Here is a 15,757-nt window from a genome sequence, read left to right on the forward strand (position 1 = left end):
CTTCTAATCCCGGCGCCCTCTTATTAGTGCAGAAACACGTAAAATTACAAGCAGAATTTTACAGCTGAACGGGACGTTAACGATATCCCAGCTGAAGTTTGGAGGACACGTTCCCTCCGCCTGAAACATGAAGGCATCTTCACAAGCCAGAAAGAGCAAGATATACCTTTCTCTAAGATCCTCTTGTGAGTGCCCCTTTTCTCTTATTTTTCAGGTCTCCAGCTTTCAGACTGGCCCACACATTTGATGTCAACACACAAGAGCCTTTGGCCTCTGGTATGTGGTTTTCCTAAAAAACAAAATAGGCCTGGGGCTCGCAGAGATTTCTCTGTCTGTGGGTCCTGGCCCTAGGCTGCTTTCACACACATACCAGACCCAGGCCAATGTGCCATGGACACATTGAAAAACACCTCCCTGGACCAGCCAGGTTGTTCCAGCTTTATCACAGTGTCCACCGACACAGCCTTCACTCCAAAAAGCCACAAAGCACACTGCGGCCAAAAAATGGGTGAATCAGGTAGGTACAAACTCATACAAACAGGCCACGAGGAAATTCCCAAGACACAATTCTAGCAGCTTTCAAAAATACCTTAGATTCCATTAGAGGAAAAAAATGGTAAGAATCTGTGACAGCATTAACTTACATTAACATACAAAAGTAGCATACAATACTGTTACAACCCTCAGTACATAAAGGCCATGATAATTGCCAAAAAGCAGTTGGGGGAGGGGCAGATCACATCACACTGATTACACAAAGACCTTGGTTATAAGAAATGAAGTCCAAAGCCACATGATTGTAGCTAATGTTATAAAACAAGTTGCAAATTTTAATTGTTAGGACATAGATTCTGTTATACAGATATGTGATGAGATTGTTGCTATAAAACATGGGATGGAGAGTCTGGAACCTAAAGGTTAGGGGTCTGTTGATGCTGTGAGTTCACTCTGTAGAATATTTTCAAGTGAATCTGCTCAAGAAAAAAGAAACAGCACTACCCAAGGCAAGCAAGGGGTGACATGGTAGGCTTGGAGAGTGATGAAATTCTTGGGTGAGGGAGGACTGTCCCTATTAGGGAGAAGCAGGACGTAAAAACAGGTGCCTGAGCAAAAGGAAATGCCTACAGGTTAATGTTCTGTGACACCTCAGAAGATGGGAAAGGGAAGGATGGAGACAAAGAGGAGTGTTGGGTCAGACGTCCTCCTGGGACTTGAGACTTTCAATGAAGGCAGAGACAGTAAGGGCTCTGGCTCAGCACAGCAGCTCACGCCTGTAATCCCAACACTCCAGGAGGCAGAGGCAGGGGGAATCACTTGAGCTCAGGAGTTCAAAACAAGCTTAAGGAAGAGCAAGACTGTTTCTCTTGAAAATAGAAAAAACAGCCAGGCGTGGTGTTGGGTGCCTGCAGTCCCAGGTATTAGGGAGGCTGAGGCAGGAGGATCTCTTGAGTCCAGGAGTTTGAGGTAGCTGTGAGCTATGCTGATGCCACTCCATTCTAGCCTGGGTGACAGAGCAAGACCCTGTCTCTAAAAAAAAAAACAACCAAAAAACCAAAAAGCAGAGTATGGGCTTTTTGTGTAATGGGCCTACATCTGAGTCTTTCTCTACATCCGGTTGGCTCTGTAACCAAGAGGCAAGTTACTTAATCTCTCTGAACTTTATTATCCCAATACCAATATGTGAAGTGAAAATAATTATACCTACTTTATAGAGTTGTTATTGAAAATTAAATAAGGTTAGCTCTAGCAATCTCACTATTGGGTATATAGCCAAAGGAACTAAAATCGGTATGTCAAAGCAATATCTGCACTCCTGCGTTCATTTCAGCAGTATACATGTTAGCCAAGACATAGAAGTAACCTAAGTGTGTATTAATGGATGAAGAGATTGCTTTAATGTGGTGTATATACCCAGTGGCTGTTTTTAAACTGCCTTTAAAGTGAAGGAAATCAGTTGCTCATAACATGAATGGAATTGGGGAACGTTATGTTAAGTGAAATAAGCCAGGCACAGAAAGACAAATACTGTCCATGATCTTGCTTATATGTAGAATCTAAAAATGAAGCTCTCATTGAAACAGAAAGTAAAAAGGTGGTTATCAGAGACTGGGGTGGGGGGAGGGGTCTGACAAAAGGGAAGATGTTGATCAAAGGGTAGATAGAGTTTCAGTGACACTAGAGAAGTAAGTTTTAGTGATCTATTTCACTGCTTGGTGACCTCAGTTAATAACAATTCGTTGTCTATTTCAAAATTGCTACAAGAATAGAATTTTAACATTCTCACCACAAAAAAAGGATAAGTTGGTGAGGTGATGGATATGTGAACTTGCCTGGTTCAATCTTTTCTAAATAAATGTAGATCAAAACATCACACTATGCCCCACAGACATATGAATTATTTCTCAATTAAGAATAAATTCTTTTTAAAGAAAAAAATTAAATGAAGTTTGTAAAGCTGACTCAGTTTAGCCTAATATTTAAGCTCTTTGGGCTCAGAAGTCAGGCTGCCTCCAACCCTGGCTTTCCCTCTTATAAGCTGTGTCACCTGGAGTAACTTATTTAGCTTTTCTGGGTTTCTCCTCATCTATAAAAATGAAGCTAATAATAATATCTACCTTGTAGGAGTTTAATGAGGATTAAAGAATTAATAATCATGCTTAGAACATGCCCAATGTATAATACATACTTGATAAGTATGTGTATCAGCTACTACTATTATTATCATCATTATGAAATTGCTCAATACATAGTTTATGGGACATGGTGGGACCAAAATCAAGCATATGTGTGTATCCAACAGTGTGTCCCGTATACATCAAAAGGGGATGCATTAACTTAGTGGGTACTAAATTTTGATCACATGTCTATAATCACATATTAACAATTGGATGGAGATGTCTGATTGATTCCTACCTAGGCATAGGAATGAAAGTAAAAAGACAATTTCCACATCATTTTTGACAAAGCATTTACCCCTCAGTAGGACATCCAAAGCTCCAAGCATCCTAATGTAGAGACCACAGCTCCTCTATTGAGGAGGAGCACATGCATAGAAATGATACAAACTATGTATCATACAAGCCGGAAACGGCTGTTTCCTGGCGAGAGTGAGCTCCTTCTCACAGGACACTGCCAACAGGGACTCAGAGGAAAAGCATTTTCCCGTAGGAAGACTGCAGCAGCAGCAGCAGCACCAGAGCTGTCCCCAGCTTAAACTAACGCTGGATTGACCCACTTTGCCCATTAACCACTTAGATTAATGTAGCCGTGTCATCAGCCTAATGTGATGGGGGATTAAAGAGAGCCCTAGCTCTCAACTTATTTTGCATTTGACTAAAAAGCAGGTCAAGTCAGAAAAAAGCCCAAGTATTTTTACTTGTGCCAACCCAGCTGCAACCTGACAGTCTACAAGAGGTTAATACTCAGAAGCAAAGTGTTTCTTCAATTACAGGAAATCCTACTCCCAAAGTTCTTCAGGGTTGGGGCAGGTGGTGGGTTTAGGGTCTGTCCTTAGAGTCCATCTTGTCTAGCCTGGGCTTTGAAGCCAGGCCACCAGGTAAGACTCAGCACTAGCCTTCACTGAGGTGTGTGACTCTGGACACTTCACTGCCATAGTTTTCTCATCTGAACAAAGAAAAATGAAGATGTCCACCTCTTTGGGTTTTTGAAAGGGCTGCAAAGCCAACTTGGGTACCTAGTTGGGTACCTAGTTGGTGCTAGGAAAATGTTTCAATTATCTTCTGTTGACAGGATTTGAAACAAAGATGTAAGGAAGCAAGGTTTGCACATAGGGGACTTGCCATTCCTTCAGTTCTGCCCTCTAGGGGGGAAGGCTCAGCTCCTGAGAGGCAAAGTGCAGGGATGCTGGCTCCTGTCCTTGGCCTGCCTGGGGTCCACTACCATCCCTGAGCCCCACTGCCTGCATTTCCCCACTGGCCCTAAAGAAGGGTCTGTTGGTAGTTGCAAAATGGCTAAACCAGCAATTGTGACTGGGAAGGCACATAAAAGGACTAGTAAAAAGGGAAGGGGACCTCAGCCATAAATTAAGACTCCTTGAGCCATGGGCAGACTTACTGTGTGACTGACTGCTGCTCCCCCAAACCATGCAGGTCACCAGTCTTGAAGGACCCATCTCCCCAGGACAGCCTGGTGTTTGTCTATGTGTCAAACAATACTCAAGGAGCCCCAGAACTTATTTTGATTATTCTCAAAATAGTGAAGCCAGGGGAGTACTGTACTGCTGACAAAAGACCTCCCAGAGGCCCCTCAGCCCTCGGTGTGCTGGGAAGCAGACAAAGCATGGCTGAGAAGTGAGATGCACAGCTGGGTCCCTATCATTTTGGCAAATGACTCCTCGGCCGGGGCATGTGGGTAGATGGGGCCTGGCATCTCCCAGTATGCCCCCATGGGTCTATCTGTTGTAGAAACAATCACTTTATGATATGTGTCAAAACATACTAAGGGGCGATTCCACTCAGGACCACTGTTACAGGTGCATGAACGCTGCAATGGGATATAGCTGTGCGGGAGAGAGACTAGGCTCACTCTACCTACCGCCTGAGCTGGTGGGGACTCACAGCCAAGCAGCAGGGCAGGGGTCAGTGAATGGAAAAATCACAAGAGGTGACATCTGGGCAAGGGGGATTCTGGCTAAACTAACCTGACAGGACTCTCACTGGTGAAGGCCACCCAGACACCAGCTGGGGGATAGTGGAGGATGAGGAACCCAAGCAGATATCCATGGTGATCATTTGTCCAGGGAGAAGAGTTCAGGCTAAAATGAGTCAGCAGGGCTCTTTCCTAAGACTGGGTGTTACAAGGACGTGCACAGCTGGGCCTAGGAAAAGGTTCAGGAGCCTGACTAAATGTAGGTCAAGCTGAGAATCTTTGTCACACCACCAAGGAACACAGCACAGCCTGAGAAATGAATGGAGAGCTCCTGGCACAGAAAACCCCTGGTGGTGACAGGCAGGTCCCTTTTTCTCTTCTTCAACCCCTCTTCCCCTGTCATCGCCACCAGGTCCTAGAGCTGAGTCCTGTCTGTTCACTTCCTGGTCCATTTTTCTCTTCTTTTGCCCCAACTCTGGTCATAAGTTCTTGCCTTGCTGCCCAGAAACCTCTGAGTTCAACGTGTCTAAGAGAAGAGGGATAAGGATGTAGCCAAGGATGACCCAGCCCAAGCTGGCCTCCAGGGTACAGGGTAAGCAAGGTGACTAAGCTGCTCATTAGGGAAGCCAGTTTCTCAGACAGTCAGAGCTAATAATTATATGGGGCTTTGGAGCTTGTGAAGAAACTTTCACACACATTATCTGATTTAATTCTTAAAACAAGCCTTTGAGATAAGTAGTATAGTCATCAATTTACAAAGGAAGAAACTGAGGCCCAGGGAGAGAGGATGAATCGCTTGGAGCTGGGAGACCGCCTGCAGGTGAGAGCTGGAGCTTGGAGTCAGCACTCCTGAATTGTCTGCTCCCATCATCACCATCTCCACCTCCCTCTCAACCTCCTCTGCTCTTTCCTTATAAGATTAAGAACACATAGAACTACAAGCCTGTCCTCTCTCTACATAGGTCCCTATATCTTTTTTCCAATCTTTCATAGATTAGGATCTTACTATTAGGTATTTTAGTATGAATTAGATCACTACTGATCATAATTGTTCAAATATGAGGCTGATTTCAAAATAACAAAGTTATTTGGTTCACATAGGTGTATTCACACTGTTCACTGCATTCTATGAGACATGACAAATGACCAATCACTGCAACAGCTCCTCCCTTCCAGTGTCCCTCCTTCCCTCTACTGCATGGGCAGGCCAGGAAACCTCTTTGAAAAGCACAGAAAACTGGCACAAATCACTAATAGAAGTTCATGAAGCCAACAGGCCTAGACAGCATCTCCCCAGGCCAAGGCTAAGGAAGACACAATGTTCACAACCCAACAGAAGTGTCCCTGGCAGTCAGTTCCTCCCCTCTTTTACATTAGAATCTCAGAAGGGTACTTTTTAAGGAGTGCTAAATGGCCTGGCCCTGCCCCAATCTCCAGGGGTAGGCCCTGGAGGGATAGGGCAGGGTGGCGCTCCAATGCAAGAATCTTACAGATGACTCTAAGGTGGCAGCGGGGAGGGCAGCCATTCTCCCTGGTATCGGGACCTGGAATCTGTCCTTCCCATCAGTTGTTTGCTCATCTGATATTCACACATACCTAAGTGGAGATGATGACGCTGTGTTAAGTACAAAGTGCTACCTCAGTGGGAAAAAAATGAGGAAACAACCTGGTGATCAGAGCTAAAAGTTGTTCAGCTATTCCAGATTTACTATTTGAGTCAAGGCTAGAGAATTAGGGGTCCTGCTCTCAGCTGCCAGTAGACCACTTCCCAAAGCAAGTGAGAGAAAACAATGGGGGAAAATACAATTGAGCTGGAAGCAAAGATGTTTGTTGGTCCTGAACACACACACAAACCCCTACGTCTGATAGTTAGCAAACACAAATGAGGCTACCCGTGAAGCAAAATGCGACAAACTAAAGGAAACAAAGATAAGCCCATCTATCTGTCAAGATAAAGAAAAGCTAACTGATGCATCTAATTCTTTCACTATTAAAAGTTAGATAATATCACCCTCCACAGAAGGAAAACCAAGCAGGTGAGGCATGATGCTAGTACAGGTTTGTGGCTCAAAGTGAAGCTAAGTTCTCTTTTAAAAGAAAAGAAATCCCGTGAAACTAGGATGAATTAATGGCAAAAAAGGACCATCAGGCTGTTTTCCTCTTTTCTAATCTTGAGGCAGCGTGGATAAGGAAGATGGTGAGAATTCTGTTTGAGGATTTGGAACCTCCAGCCTCAGTTGGAGCCAGCCTCTGCCTGGGGCCTTTTCTCTCTGTGCTGGAGAGGTCAGCTCAGAGGAGAGGGTGAGCCGACTTCCTGCTGGCTCCATTTCCCACTGGGAACAGCTGTCCTAGGGCTTTGGAGACACAGTTTACTACTTAACATAAGTCTTGCTGGGGCTCTTAAAAGCTGCTGCTGGAAGGAGACTACAAAACAAAGGAGTAGGAAATAAGAATGAATGGGAGAAGTTCTGAAAAAACTCTATAATTCTGGTGTTATCCAGGACCAAATGTTGTCCTAATTCCTTTTCTGCTTCTTCCTCTCCTGGGGTGATACCAGCCCTCCTACAGTCCAGCAGTCGACTCATTGTTTGAACTGGTAAATTACACAACAATAAAAAGGCAGATTATTGAAATGGGTGTAACCTAACTCACTATAGTCAAACAGATGCTGGGGCATTTATGCAAAACAGATGATGGAAGTGAATGTTCTCAAGAGTACAAGCTGTGGCCCACACTGAGTTAGAGTAGGCCCCCTCTTCCAAGCTGATGGAGGAAAACTGGAAAGAGCTAAGGAAACATTTGGCCATACCCTTCTCCTCTTCCACTGGGAGAATGACTTCCTTGCCAAGTTGTGGAAATACCCCACATTTTCTGAACCCCAAAGATTTTATTTCTTCTTTTTAAAAATGTACTTGTTAACTTGGGCATAGTAAAAATCATTCCTGACAGGCCAGGCTTGGTGGCTCATGCCTGTAATCCTACCTAGCACTCTGGGAGGCCAAAGCAGGTAGATTGTCTAAGGTCAGGAGTTTAAGACCAGCCTGAGCAAGAGTGAGGCCTGGTCTTTAAAAAATAGCTGGGCATTGTGGCAGGCGCCTATAATCTCAGCTACTTGGGAGGCCGAGGCAAGAGGATCACTTAAGCCCAAGAGTTTGAGATTGCTATGATGCTGTAGCATTCTATCAAGGGTGACAAAGTGAGACTGTCTCAAAACAAACAAAAAATCATTCCTGGTGTCCGAGTCTAAAAATTTTCACAAATGCATAAAATTATGTAGCCACCACTACCATCAAGATACAGAACAATTCTACCCATCCACCTAAATTCCCTTATAACTTTCTGATGAAGATTTTACAAGTCCTCTTAAAAATGGCCAAAGGTTGCTAAATCCTTATTTTGACATTGGGGGGGGGGAGGGGGGATATTGATTGAAATGAGAAAAGGGTCAGTAGGGACTTAGAAATTTTGATATAACAGATATTTACTGCTGCTTTTTAAAAACGAGAGACCAGGTATTTCTGTGAGGGTCTCTGGCCCTCATTGGCAGATTGTCCTGGACACATTCCTAAGTTTCTAGCCTCTACTTCCTCATCTGGAAAGCCAGCCCAGTGGAGGCGACACAGGTTCCATCCATACTGATAAACTGAGCCGACCACCACCCCAGGTGCACAGGCCAGGAAATTGTAAAACTGCATCAGCTTGACTGTTCTATGAAGCCCAGGTCTGGCCTCTGAGATCTCACAAAACAAAAATTCAAAAGAGAACCCTTTACCAAGAGAAGAATCAAGATTTCTATGAACGTTATGACTGTCTGCTCCCTGATCCAACACAAAGCTCACTCCAGGCATCTGCACAGTCACAAACTGGTCCAGGAAACAAAGACACCCCTTTAAAAGTTGATAAAACATACAGAGAGTGAGTGCTGGGTTTTGAGCACTTGATATACTGACAAACATCAGTGGCTAAATTCAAAACCACTGGGCTCCCAGAGAAGGGAGGGATAAATAGGTAAAGCAGAGGATTTTGGGGGCTGAAACTCCCTGGGATGGTATTATGGTAGTGGGTGCATATCAAGATAAAAGTGTCCAGATCCATACAATGCACAGCACCGCACCTGACCCTCATGTAACTGTGGGCTTTGGGTGACAGTGACGTGTCAATGCAGGTTCACTGATCACAACAAACATACCACTCTGGGATACTGACAGTGGGGAGGCTTGCAGGTGTGGGGGCAGGGGCTATATGGGAAATCTCTGTCCTTCCCCTCAATTTTCCTGTGAAATCTAAAACTGCTCTGAAAAAATAAGTCAATTTAAAAGATATTTAAAAAAAAAAGAGAGAGAGAGACCTGACACAAAGATTGTCTTTGTCAGAAAATCTCCCCTGAACTTTTTAAGTAGGCCTTGACTTTTATAATTCTGTCTCTACATTGTCCAATTTTAGCAAGAATCCTACTAAGTCGGTTTAGCTAGAATTCCGTTTCCTCCATAGCTAGTCACCCTCTATATGTAAGGGTTCCCATCTCCCACCACCACCCAGGTGATATCTTGTCACCCTGGCCTGCCTTCAACTGTTAGGTCAGTTTAGCTAGAATCTCCTTTACCCTTCATGTTTCCTCTTAGCAATTTTCCATCCACTGACACCCCCATCCCCAAACTCCTTGGCTATAAATTGTGTCCCATCCATGCTGCCTTAGGAATTGAGCCCAGTTCTATACTGAGGTCTCTTTTGCCCTCTTTTGCAGAGGTATTGAATAAAATCCATAAGGTGTGTCAAAAGTAGCCCCTGAAGTCACCATACAGAGGGAAAATTACAAAATTTTACAAAGAGGTGGTCAGGTCATAGAGAATATTTTGTAAATACAGTATTTTGTAAAATTCTGTAATGAATATTTTGTAAATAAAGGTACAGTTAGCCACAATTCCCCATTTTTCCTATGGACAGTGGCTTCAGGGATGACTTTTAGGACACCCTGTAATATTTTCTGCTCTATCTACTGTGCCTCTGGTTTTCCTTGGCAGATTCTTTCTATTCTTGGTTTCTTTTCTACCAAGGATCATTTTCTTCTCTGGAGAAGACTAAAGTCTCAGACCCTTAATGTAGGCCAGCCCCATGGGTAGTATTCTCAGCATGACCCACTCAGTTCCTGGAGCTGAGGGTTCCTCCCAGGATGCAGGGAGCAGGCTCATGTCTTTGCTGGTCTTGAAACTCCCCGGGAGCCTCCTCCACAATTCATCCTCAGCCACTCCAGAAAGAAGAAAACTCTCCTACTCAAGTAAAACAAAGATTTGTCAAAGTTAGCATCACATTCAAACCTAAAGCATAAAAGGGGGAAAAGGCCTTATTTTATGAAAGGATGCCCTTTGGTTCCTGGGAACTCTGGTCTATATCGTCACCCCCCATCATACAGAATGAATGAGGACTCTCCAAGCCCTTCTCCTCCTTGGTGCTGAAGCCTTAGCTCCTGTCCTGTCTATTCCCCAGGGTAGCAAGTATGAGAGTAAGGAAAATGAGGGACCCAAGAACCGGTGCAATGGAAGTTGGAGGTTTTATTTCAGGCTGGGCATTCTTGGGACCAGCTGCCTCAATCTCCCATCCCAGGGAGATAGACGAAACTCAACTGGCAGGCCTGAAAGAGCAAGGCCAGAGGCCGCAGGCTGCAGGCCCCTGGGGTTTGGGGAAAAGAGACGCTTCTGAGCAGCAAACTTCAAAGCTGCCAGGCAAGTCCTAGAGGTGAAAGAGCTGGCAGGTTTAGGAGGGGAGGGCATTTGGTACTCCAACAGCCAACCCGTTAAAGCACTTTCAAAATAAAATCCAGGGACAAGAGAAAGAGTAGGCCCCAAGGTTATCATAGTCCTAATCACAGGATTTTCTGTAGTAACAAGCTGGGGCTAAACTATTATCTTCTCTGAAGGCCAATCTACCAATCTAAGTATTCATCCAAAAAGAAACCTCCCTAGTGTCTTTCCACCTTATGACCTTATAAATCACAGGGGACCTCAAGGGTGAAAAAGACCAAAGTTACAGTTTCTCTTCTCCCCTTTCTTCTCCAAGGGAAAGATAAGACATCTAGCCAGAGATGAGAAGAAGTTTTCCTAGAAACTTTACCAGTCTTGGGAACAATGACACAGACGAGCTGTAACTTGAATTGTATGCTGTACTCAGGGACGTTTCTTCTTTAAAGTGGCTTTCTTCCCACGGAGTTTAGTTTGGCTGGAGGAAGATGTGTATCGGTTCAGACATTCCTTATCTGGAACCTCCTTCCTTTTCAAGGAAGCCTCAAAACTCACCAGTTTTGCACTGCCCCTTCAAAGAGGTGCATCTCCATAAATAATTATGTCCATTTGGGGGTGGTGGTGAGATGTTTACATATGAAAGAACTCCTTTGGGAGGGTTTTAAATAATTTAAAATAAAAGTGCAAATAGTTTGTTGCTCTCCATGTCAAGGCTCAAAGTTGAATTCGTAGAGCTACGGGAAGTGATGTCATTATCATTAAAAAGTTTACTGGGCCTGTTTTCTTTCTTTCTTTCTTTTTTTAAGATAATGGGGAGGAAAGAAGAAAAATAACAAAGGGTGGACTGCCCAGCCCTCACTTCTCCCACCCCTCGGTACTTTCTCCACTCCCAGCCCCCAACCCCCACAGCAAGGATTTGGGCTCCATTGTCCCGGAATTTCAATACTGCTTAGAAAATGAAAAGCCCCTGAAAGCCACAAGGGGGTGGGTGCAAAAGAGCATCTCCTGCACTGGGTCAACTCCAGATCCCTTTCTTTAGGGCAGAATATTCGGTTATAGGCCCTGCTTCACAAAGGCCCCAAGTTCCTCTTCCTGGAAGGGGCTGGGGGTGGGGCGGAGGGAGGGTTTCATTAAAAGCTAATAGTCTTTTGTCTCCCAGCTCTCTGAGGGCATTGCTCCTGTTTATTGGACCTCGCTGGGTGCTGGGACAAATCATGTGAAATCAGAGCGATCCTGTTTCCTGTTTATTGGAGGGAAAAATCTAACATTTACAAAAAAACCAAATCATTAGAAAGAAAAAAGAGATTTCTGGGAAGTAGACTTAGAAAGTATTATAAAATCAGTCTTGCCAATATGCAGGGGCAGGGCGAGCTGAGTACCCGGAGGGAAGGGGAGCAGGGCCAGTATCCCAGCTGAAGTGGCTCTGCCCTTTCCGCTTGGACACGGTCCTCTCCGCACGCATGGAGCTGAGGTTTTGCCTTTGATGACTTCTGGCTTCCCTCTCTGTAATATGCTTCTTTTCTCTGGGGTGGCAGAAGCCCTAGCCCTATGTGGGTTATTTCCCTGGCAACAAAACAGCAGTCCTCCAGAGCAAGTTTGCATTTGCTTGTATTTTTCACATGCTCCAGTAAATCCTCTCCCAGCTCCTGGTTTCATCCAAAGGAAAGCAGCCTTTCCTGGTGCCCTTAGTAACTCGGTATAAATGTTTGTAAACAGGCCTTCACCCACGAGCCTCTGAAACACTCACTAGTCAACACAGAGTTGATGAAATTCACTAGCCATGCCCTCCACACACACGCACACCTGCTCCTGAGCATGTACACACACACACACACACACACACACACACACACATACATGGAACGCAGGAGAAAATAAACAGGATAAGGGGAGGAGGCTTCCCAATACTCAGGGTGAAGGCAAAGTGAGCACATGAAACCTTGGGTTCCAGTCCCCACCCTGCCATAGACAAGCGGTAGAGAAGCTAAGATGCTGGAGGAGGCACTCGGAGCTTTGGGCTCAGTTCTCCATGGATAAGAATTAATGGATTGGTAGATGATCCTTATAATTACCACCTCTCCCACTCATACCCCCCATCTCACCTCCTCCTGTGGCCAGCATCAGTGTCAGGTTAGAGTGAGTTAGACAGGAGCAGAGTGGATGGAGGATGCACCTAGACTATCAGTAATTTTGGACTGGCTCGGGTCGGGCTGGCCAGGGCTCTTGTGGGAAGGGGGCTATTTGCTGATGGAGACTCTTCAAGTGCAAAATGTTCCAAGTGGGTTTTGAGAAGCTGCTATTTTAGGGGACTGATTAATATCCTAGGAACTTTCTGACATGAACAGATAGATACAAGTTGTTGTGGGAACATGATGTGGGAACAGAGTTGATCGAGACTCTGGGAATTTCCAAGAAACAGCTAACACCCCCAAAAATTGTGTATAAAAGTCAGCACTGAGCTCTCCATGACGCCTGAGGTCTCTAGGATGGGGCTGGATTTGCTATTCTAACTGTTAAAATAAATTTTGTCTTTCTTGTAAACTTTCCTTGTTCTTGCTCTCTCTAATTATTTTGGTGACGACCTTGAGCTGTCATCTTGCTGCCCTAACAGTAGGTTGGCACAAGTTGGCAGAGGTTAAGTAGAACCTCTATAAATATTTGGTGGATATGTACAAAATGCAGGAAGAATAATTTAGATGGAGATCAACATCAAAAGTACCCGAAAGGAAAAAGAGACACCTACATGTTAAGCACCTGGTGAGTAGAAAGGAAAGTGGCGTTCAAAGTCAGGCCTTGTGGCCTTGGGCAAGTTGACAGCATCTCTGTGCAACTGTCCTCCCTCACCTGTAAACCAACTGGTTAATATTTAACCTGCCACATTTACAAAAAAAAAAAAAGAAGAAGAAGAAATGTTTTCAAGAATCAAATACAGTTTGTAGGAAAGTAAGTTCTCAAAGCAGCAAAGCCCTACCTAGGGGTACGGGGGAATGAATCCCATTCACAGCCCTCTAGATCTCTGCTGCTATATGGAGCTGGACGCAAGAACTAGTGTTAAGGAAAAAACAGACATTAAATCAAAGACTCATATGAAAGCAAATATTTAAAAGAATTCTGATTTCCCGCACTTCTTCACTCATGCTACAAGGAATCACATTTTTGTGCACCCTTCTTAATTCCCCTGTAGTATGCTGGAGACAAAGAAAACTGAACTCTCCCTTCTTGGGTTGACACAAATAGGATGACCACCCAAAGAGGAAATGTGGCAGCTTTAATTACAAGCACAACCTGCTTTGGGGGACTTTTTTCTTTCTTTCTTTCTTTTTTTTTTTTTTAACATGGTATAGAATGAGGTTGACAAGAAGCGAAACAGCCCCAGTGTAGGGGCAGGAGTCCATCCGAGACTGGTGAAAAGAAACATTCCAACTGTTGAGAAGACTTCATATAATCAATTACCTCTCCAGCCTCCTGATTGTGGGGCCAGTAGCAGTTTGGGATGAGAGAAACCCCAGTCAACGCGACTAAAAGTCTGAGATAAGAGCTCCAAGCACCTCTGCTTCCCTTGTGTTCAACCGACAGAACCCCATTTCATGGCAACCAAATGAAAACGGTATAAAGAGAATTAGGTCAATAAAAATCTTAAGCCATAAACTAAAATGAAGGGAAATCAGTGCAAATAAACTTCCCTTATCAAAGGCTATAAATAGCTCCTGACCATTTTAAAGAAGAGAACTTTTCTAAGCAGAGAGAATATGCCAGGGAGAAGAAAGCTCAGAGACCCCGCTGACAAAGAAAAAGCGGCTGTTTCCTATCTTGCTTCCTTCCTGTCATCAGCACTTAACTTCTTTCTGGTTGGTTTGTTTGAGTACTTGAAGCTGACCAAGAGATGTCTCAGGAAAATAGGTAACAAGGCAATGGCAGTGGAAACTCCGAATTGAACATAATCATTTAAAGTTCCCTTTTTCCCCAGCCTTTTTGAAATTCTCAACTTGTGATGTTTGCTTCCCTGAGTCTACTTTCAGCAGGAGCAAAGTCAAGCCAACCTCTCCAAATTCCCATCTTTTCGCTGCCTTGGTCCACCATTTTTGCTAAAAGTGCAGTATACAATAGAAGCTCCATAATTGACCATCTTCCTACACTGACCGCCTTATGTTTTCATAGACCAGACATGCACCACATGTACATATATGTACAGTAGGCCTAGTTCCTTATGTCCACCTCCTCTGTGTGTTGACCAGTTTGTGGCAGTCCCTTGGCTGGTCAACTACCAGAGGTTCTACTGTATTTGCAACAGATTACTACAGAATCTAACTTGCCTTGTATAGTTCATGTCCAAGGGAAGGAAAATGTTGAAAACTGGAGCTACGTACAAATGTTCTGCATTGACTGAGCTCATTCCGTCGTTATATGTTACATTCCATGAGAACTTTTTGCTAGGAGATGTTGCCTGACTGGTGAATCTTAAAATAAAACTTCCAGCAACTGTTTTGTGCTTTAGACAAAGTGTCCCTGTCCCTGTCTTTCACTCCCCACCCCCAAGGGAACAAAACTGTAAGCAGAAAGGAGATCAAATAACTAAACGGTCAGTGAGAGAGCTGCTAAGAATTACAAGTGAGATTAGCCTTTTACCCTGCGTAGGCCTGGTGAAAACTAACCCTGTGACTATTTCTAAGGTTAATGACTATTTCTAAGAACAAAATGTTTAGTTGAATTTTACTACCTTCCGTATTTTCTCTTGTATTTATTTGGACTGTAAGTTATAAAGATTTTATCTTCTAAAAAAATACAAAAAAATACAAAAATAATAAAAAAAAAAACACCCAGAAAAATGTCAGGCATAGGAAGCACTTGAAAATGTTTGTTGAATAAATAAATAAGTGAATCAAAGAAAAGTAATCCACTAGCAAGGCTTAAGTCTAATGACTGAAGGTCACAGTGCAAACACATCTAGAGAACTGAAGACAGCCTGAAGTAGTAAATTACCATGTGGACACAATTGTAAGAAGGACTTTACCTAACAAATGCAATCAGGGTAACCTGGTTTCTTGTACCCTCAGTGAATCCCCAACAATTAAAAAAAAAAACTTACCATGTAGAGCCAGGTTTAAAAATAACGATTATCCTGGGTGGCGCCTGTGGCTCAGTGAGTAGGGCACCGGCCCCATATGCCGAGGGTGGCGGGTTCAAACCCAGCCCCGGCCAAACTGCAACAAAAAAATAGCCGGGCGTTGTGGGGGGCGCCTGTAGTCCCAGCTACTCGGGAAGCTGAGGCAAGAGAATCGTGGAAGCCCAAGAGTTAGAGGTTGCTGTGAGGCGTGTGACGCCACGGCACTCTACCCAAGGGCGGTACAGTGAGACTCTGTCTCTACAAAAAAAAAAAAAAAAAAAATTACGATTATCCCAGTATCCCAAGGCCC

The 15,757-nt window shown here is 44.1% G+C and overlaps 1 protein-coding gene across 2 annotated transcripts in view; it reads right to left on the reverse strand.

Moving 5' to 3' along the window:
• Positions 1-15,757, reverse strand: part of HS3ST3B1 (heparan sulfate-glucosamine 3-sulfotransferase 3B1) — a 57,796-nt gene that overhangs the window by 16,819 nt on the left and 25,220 nt on the right. The gene's annotated exons all lie outside the window — the stretch shown is intronic.

Source organism: Nycticebus coucang, chromosome 18 (assembly GCF_027406575.1).
Source record: "Nycticebus coucang isolate mNycCou1 chromosome 18, mNycCou1.pri, whole genome shotgun sequence".
Classification (NCBI taxonomy): Eukaryota; Metazoa; Chordata; class Mammalia; order Primates; family Lorisidae; genus Nycticebus; species Nycticebus coucang.